The following is a 6,730-nucleotide window of genomic DNA, read 5'->3' as shown; positions in this document are numbered from 1 at the left end:
CAAAGCTGAGGTAAGCAAGTTGTGTGTAGCTGGGACCAGAGTTTTCCTGGGTATCTCATTCCAAATCCTCCCAAGCACCTTTCCTATACAGTGTCTTATGATAATTTTTCCTGTGATAAAAATTATTTACAAAGGCCCAGCATCAATTAGTCACTGAAACATTTAGGTTTTCCTTTCAGTTTTCAACTTTGAAAAGTGTCCCTCTAACTTCCAGTGCAGATATAGCTTGATTTTAGATCCCAAGGTAATAAAAACTGTCCTTCTCCATTACTATTCATCAGCATTTGTAACCTGCTTATCTAGCCCTAAAATCTGCACGTGTACTGTATTTAGGAGCTGCGAATTTCTGTACAACTCATTTCCTGCAGTCTCAGACAGACTCTAAGTCATGAAATTTGCTTAAAACAGAAGTGGATATGTTTTATGTCAATATGTTTACACATCAAACAAAACTGAAATGCTACCTTACCTTGGAAATATATTCCAACTCAATTTACCAGGGAAATGTCATGGGTAAATATCACAGCCCAGCCTCTAGACAAATGTATTTTATTCCTTCCATGAAATGTTTGAGATTGAGCATTCTTTTGGGAAACAGTATTTCTGGATACATTCAGGGTCTGGAAATTATGCTTCTTGTTAAGTAGTAATTTATTTCTGCTATGCATCTCTGCATTTCTCTGACAGTAGGAGGCACAATAGAATGGACTTCTCTGTGGTAATGTTAGAGAAAGCTTAAAAGGTACATTTTAAGTATAATAAAAATTATCCATGTCATGATATTAACATCACAAAATGTAATTGAAGAGACTCAAAAGGCATAAATTTCTTCTGCTGCTCTCTTTCTGGTTTTGGTGTATTTTTATTGTTTGGTTATTTTGCTACCATTTTAAAATGACACCTCTGTCAGAGATCTTTCTCCAAGCAACATTTAAGAACCCACTCTGTCATCCTAATCACAATAATTTCTGTTAAGTATCCTGAAACAGTGTGCTAGAATTATTCATGTAGTTCCAGGGAAAAAAATAGGAATAAAAGTATCAAAACTCTTTTGACTTCTCTTTATGTCAGCCTTGGATGCTTCCAAACACTGTGAGTAAGGAATCTTCTTTTAATTCATATCTTGGCAATATGAAAGAGGAGGCTGAGAAGAACACTACCTTGGGACTTACATACTTCTGTCACTTTATGTCACAACACTAAATTTATTTGAATGAGGGGTGTTATGTGTTCATGTCTGCCTAAAAAATGGGAAAAGACATGGAAGGCAGCAAATTCTAAAGCATTAAACATTTTTATAGCTAATTAGTTCACTCTATTAAATTAGGAAATATAATCTTTTACATTAGAAAAGATAAACACAGCTGCTTTATTTAAAAAAAAGAAAAAAATATTATTTTAGTCCACATTAATCAGTTATAAAACTGAGCCATGTTGGTTAAATGTAAATAGAAATGTTTATTCCCCCTCAGAGTTTCACTGAAGAATTTCCTCCAAAGCTTTTGGCAGAGAAGACACATAAACTCACACAGGCACATAATATGCTCTAGCATAGTGGATTCCACGCTGTTGCAATTCCTTGTGAATGGCATGAGGAATCTCAATACACTGGCTATATTGTTAAGGCAGGAGATACCTTTAGTTGCTGAAAACCCAGTCCTGCAGTTTTACCCTCTCATTGAAGCAGTGTGTACAGCTGTTTTTCGAGCAGAGAGTGCTGCCATTCAGTGCATGTTATAGTCTGTTAAAGGCCCACAGTGTTAGCAATTCTTTACTTACAATGTCTCCTTCTATCCTTCCATAGCAGGGAGCAAAGGGAAACACAGAAAGACAGCTCCCCTCTATGGCTTTTAACTCAAACAAAATGAAAGGGGTTACATAATCATATAATCACCTTTACTTCCATCTCACAGAAAGGAGAGACATCTGTTTCCTTGGGACTGTCTTCATCCCCAGATAAAAAAAAACTTTAAAAATCCCAACAAACAAAAAACCCTACAAAACCCAAAACCAACACAAAACAAAACAAACAAAACCCTCTACCTTTGTTGTTGAGCACATACCAGAGTGAAAGATAGAACAAAGGCATAAGGAATGGGGCATTGCTCAAGGTTAGATTTTGTCCTTCATTTAGTCTGAAAGAATCAACTCAGAATTTGTCTGTGGGATAAAAAAATGCTAAGTAAAAATTTTAAAATAACAGCTGCCCAGGCTGTCATCCTTATGCCTTGATGTGACATGTTACATTGAAAAAAGATACTGCTTTGAATTAATATAAAAGATACAGAAAAATATTTTTCATTTAATCATCTCTCAGCTTTTGCTTAATTCTATATTTAATAATTTATTTTCCCCTCAGAAATATTATTTTCTCCATAAGGAAGGCAATTAATTCTTCACCTGGACAAATAAAATTGCATGCTTATGTATGCACTTGAGATTTTTATATTGCTAAATGAGCCATTGCACACTTTTCAAACAATTCAATTAACATATTTTCTTTTTTAAATTTCCTTTTCTAAAAATAATTTTGCTTTATAAATCTGTCACCTGTACACCACTTGTTTATGGTGAGGGATTTGAACATGAAGCAAAAGATGACTCTAATATTTCATCCTTCAGTTTCATCTCTCTCCTTGATAATTTTGCATCAAAGAGCTAATAAAATCTCTCTGCTCTTCTTTAAAGACTCAAATACCACAGAGCTCTCTTTCTGCCTAATCACATTGCTTATGCTTTTAAAACAGAATATTTACATTATATTATGCCTGTTAATCTGCAAAATCATTCTTCTGTTCTACTGCAAACTTCTGTGAGCTGTGATCTGTGTGCATTTCTAGAAGAGTAAGAAGCATCATGTCATGCATGTCCTTCCATGACTGCCTAAAGAGAGAACTTGATACATAGATACAGCGTGGAGAGAGCTATAAATATCACCCCGCTCCATTAACCTGGCATTGTTAAGACTGTTAGCACTGTTGTCTAAATATGTCTTCTAGCTAATCTCCCCAAGTCTTGTTCCGTGTTTCAAAGCAGATCAAGGACTTTAGGTTAAGCTAAGAAAACACCCAACCTTTTCTTCTAGGCACAGCATTTCCCACCCAACAGTGTCCACACTTTCTGAGGTCTGGAATAGGTATAATTACCTCAATTTGACGTATTTCATTGTTTTTGCAGGCATATGCTCCATTTTTTTAGGTGCAGTACAGTTTGAGATACAGACCTCCATCACACTGTGTGTTGCAAGACACGGCACAAATGAAGGTTGATGCTGTCAAGGAAAGAACATTTTATTTACCTTTCAGAACAGTTAATGTATTCTTTTAAGGAAACCTACAGGTTCTGTTCATGATGCTTTACTCCTAGGAAGGATTCTCCTGCAACTTGAATTTTAGAATGGAACAGAACCATTTAGTTTTAACTCATTGATAAAATAAGTTCTCAGTGGAAGCATTTTCTTTGAAGATTCCATTGATTTCTAAATTTTAATTTCCAGTAACCATGACATTTAAGTTCTACATATTCATATTCTGTGAAAATGTACCTTTTGACTAAAAACAAAAAGAGAAAACTAATAAGTGTATCATGTTTCTTATTTTCTACATGACCTCTATGACTCTCACAGACACATTAGTTTCTCTACATTTTATCCAAAGACTAGATCTAAAAATTTATTTATTTAGACTACATCTTAAAATAGATGTAGTCTCTCACAGGCATGAATCAGTGCAGAGCCCCCTCCAAAGTCTAGGCAGGATGACATGCGAAATCCACAGTTTATGTCACCTCCATCTGCAGAGACACAGAAATAACAGCTTTGGTAGCAAGCCAGGACAGCAGCTCACTAAGCAAAACCTGACAATTCTATTGTTTCCTTATTTTCTCACTTCGTTTCTTCAGCCCCCGTCTTTCACCGAGTCTTATGATTCCCAAGACTATTAACTACTGAGATTGGATATTGCTGCACTTTTACTACATTTATAGAATAAATTCTTCTGTAAAAGAAAGTGTTTGAAGTGTTTTAGTCTATTTTAACAAGGAAGAACATGAACAAGATGTACAATAACTGAAGCACCAGAAAATACATGTGCTTTCTTCAGAAAGCAAAACTGTTTTATCATCCATACAATTCCTGTGGTATGGGGCACCAAAAAACTTGGGGAAAATTTTTCTTGAGGTGACATCCAAGTCCCTGAGATTTCAAATCAGAAATATGTTGCTTGCATTGGTGTTTCCTTCATAGCAGACTCCCATTAGGAGATGTCCCTGCCATGTATTTTTCTGAAGGTTTGGCTTCAGCATGGTCTAGATGCTGAGATTAGCTCAGTTGGTTAGAGCATGGTGCTAATAACACTGAGGCTGTGGGTTCAATCCCTGTCCTCCCATTTACTTAAGAGTTGGACTCCATGATCCTTGCAGGTCCCTTCCAATAAAGAATATTCTGTGAGCTGGTGCATGAATATTCATAGCTCTTAAAGTAGGCAATCCACACCACCAGTCTTCCAAAATACATTTCTCAGACTGGTTTTCAGGAGTAGTGGAGTGGTAGAGACTGAGCTACAGCATGGCACTCACATGGCACTCAGTCTCTACCAAGCTTGGAGAACTTTCCAGCTTCCTGCTATCACTGGTCTCCAGCTGATCCATGTACCAGGAGTTTGCCTATTCTGTGTCTGGAAATAACACACTGCTCTGTGTGACATCCACTGCCAGCCATGCCCTTCCCACCCCAGCACCCTCACATCAAGGCAACAAGGGCACAAGCTCACTGGGGGGAAGCCTGTTCACCTCCAAATTACAGATAAAGAAATGCCTGGGCACTGCACTGAATAGTGGGAGGTTTCTTTTCTTTTGTTGTTTCTTTTTTAACCTGGCAAAGCATAGTAAACATGAAAAACAGCTGTGCAGTTCAGGCACTCATGAAGCATTATAGACAGTTCAGACATTGAAAAATTCAAAACACATATGAGTCATTTACTAAGACCACTTTTAACATGGCAGAAATATATGTTTCCCCTATCTAGACCTTAATTGGTGGTTTAAGCAGTCACAGATTTTCAGTGGGAGTTGACCTTACTTAATTTTAATTTTGCATCTTTCTATTTTTTCTTCGTAAAGCAAGATGTCTTTTGCCACATGTTAAAGTTTTTCCTCCATGCCATTATTTCCATTCACATTGACCTGTTCAACACATCTTGAAAGCTCTCTGTAGAGGGACTGGCTTGCTTTGGGGTGGTTGGACCTCCTTACTCCTGACCCTTTCACAATAAGTCCTTTCTCTAGGTTAGGTAAAGTTCTGCTTCATTGCCACTGACTTTTGCAGATGGGTTTATAATGGTAAACTGGAACAAATTTCAGGATACCTAAGGAAACAAAACCATCAGTTTTGTTGGCTAATTTATTTTGCATGGGTACCTAAGCCATCCATGCAGAGTGGATTAAAAAATGCAAGAAAGGGCTAGGGCAGAGAGCTAGGGGAAGGGAGTACTATTGTGGCTACTCTATAAGATGTTCTTGCTTGGGAATGTGAGACTCAGTTCTTCTACTCTTTTGATTCTGGGAGTCACATTTGTGCTTCTCTGTCATACCTTTGCTTAGTATTGTCCTTTCTAGTCTTGGCACTGCAGATTTCTGTTGCCAAGCTGATGTCTTATTTTGTAATACCTCAGCAAAAGAAGGCAGCTGTAGAACTGACTCTGACAATTATCTGTTAAATGTCTGGCAGCCCATAAGGGATTGTTCTGCTTTGGAAGGCATAATTAATACTACTCCAAATGTGTGGGAGGTGTTTCACCTTCATGAATATATTATGACATATTTTCACATTCAAACTCATACTATCAGTTTCTGCCTATTGGTGAAGTTTCTATCAAATATTTCCCATCAAATCATATGCAAAATAAGTAATTTGCTTTTACTGGTACTACAGCACCTTTTTAATTCCCCTTCTTTCACCCCAGTTTATAATCTTCTATCTTTATAATAATTTTTGCCCATCATGACAATCTTCCAATGAAGCTCTGAAATTGAACTATATAAAATAAACAAGTAATTCAGTACAGAATAAATGTCACAGTATTTATAAGAATATTAGTCTGTACCTGTCTCTGTTTACAGAGCTTTACTCTGCTTCATATCCTCATTTTAATATATTTACCTGGCTTAGGCTTCTAGGGTCCCAGTCCTGATCTAAAAGAACAATATATTGTCAAATTAGTGAGGTCTCATCCTTACAATTAATTATACATACAGATATTTATGGATTTTATTTTCATGAAACAGTGTAGGACTCGTGTGGCAGTGGTGAAAACATAGAAATCTAAATAGAGAAAAAAGGTAAGGACTAAAAACTCATACAGTGCGATCAAGATAACAAGTTAGGTTTGTTCTTCAGTATGAAGAAAGGTTTTCAAGACTGACAAATTATGGGGAAGTAACAACCAAGTATTCATTTTATAAGTTCTTTGCCATTTAAAATAATTCAGTAAATATATTCTAATGAAAAACAGAGAACTAAAAATCACACTTTTCTAAGACCTTAACTTAGTACTCAGATTGCAAGTAAATCAGAAAGATAAAACATTTTGCAGTATGTGAGAAGGATTTTCCTGAATCTTTTGCAGATGTTCATCCCTGCTGCCAGTTTTAGATTTATAAACTTTTAGGTCTGTCTTTTCTAACAGAAAAATGTCATGCCTTTCTTTTGGAGTAACAAGGGCTATAATTCATC

At 36.3% G+C, this 6,730-nt stretch overlaps 1 long non-coding RNA gene across 1 annotated transcript; it reads right to left on the bottom strand.

The window, feature by feature from the left end:
- Positions 1–2,788: 2,788 nt before the first annotated feature.
- Positions 2,789–6,190, bottom strand: LOC137476523 (uncharacterized). The gene is made up of 3 exons (XR_011000408.1): positions 6,102–6,190; positions 3,715–3,792; positions 2,789–2,883 (listed from the first exon to the last, which is right to left on the bottom strand). It is a non-coding gene; the product is annotated as an uncharacterized lncRNA (long non-coding RNA).
- Positions 6,191–6,730: the final 540 nt, after the last annotated feature.

Source organism: Anomalospiza imberbis, chromosome 1 (genome assembly GCF_031753505.1).
Source record: "Anomalospiza imberbis isolate Cuckoo-Finch-1a 21T00152 chromosome 1, ASM3175350v1, whole genome shotgun sequence".
Taxonomy (NCBI): domain Eukaryota; kingdom Metazoa; phylum Chordata; class Aves; order Passeriformes; family Viduidae; genus Anomalospiza; species Anomalospiza imberbis.
The sequence above is the reverse complement of the archived record's forward strand: the minus strand, read 5'-3'. Positions and strand labels throughout refer to the sequence as shown.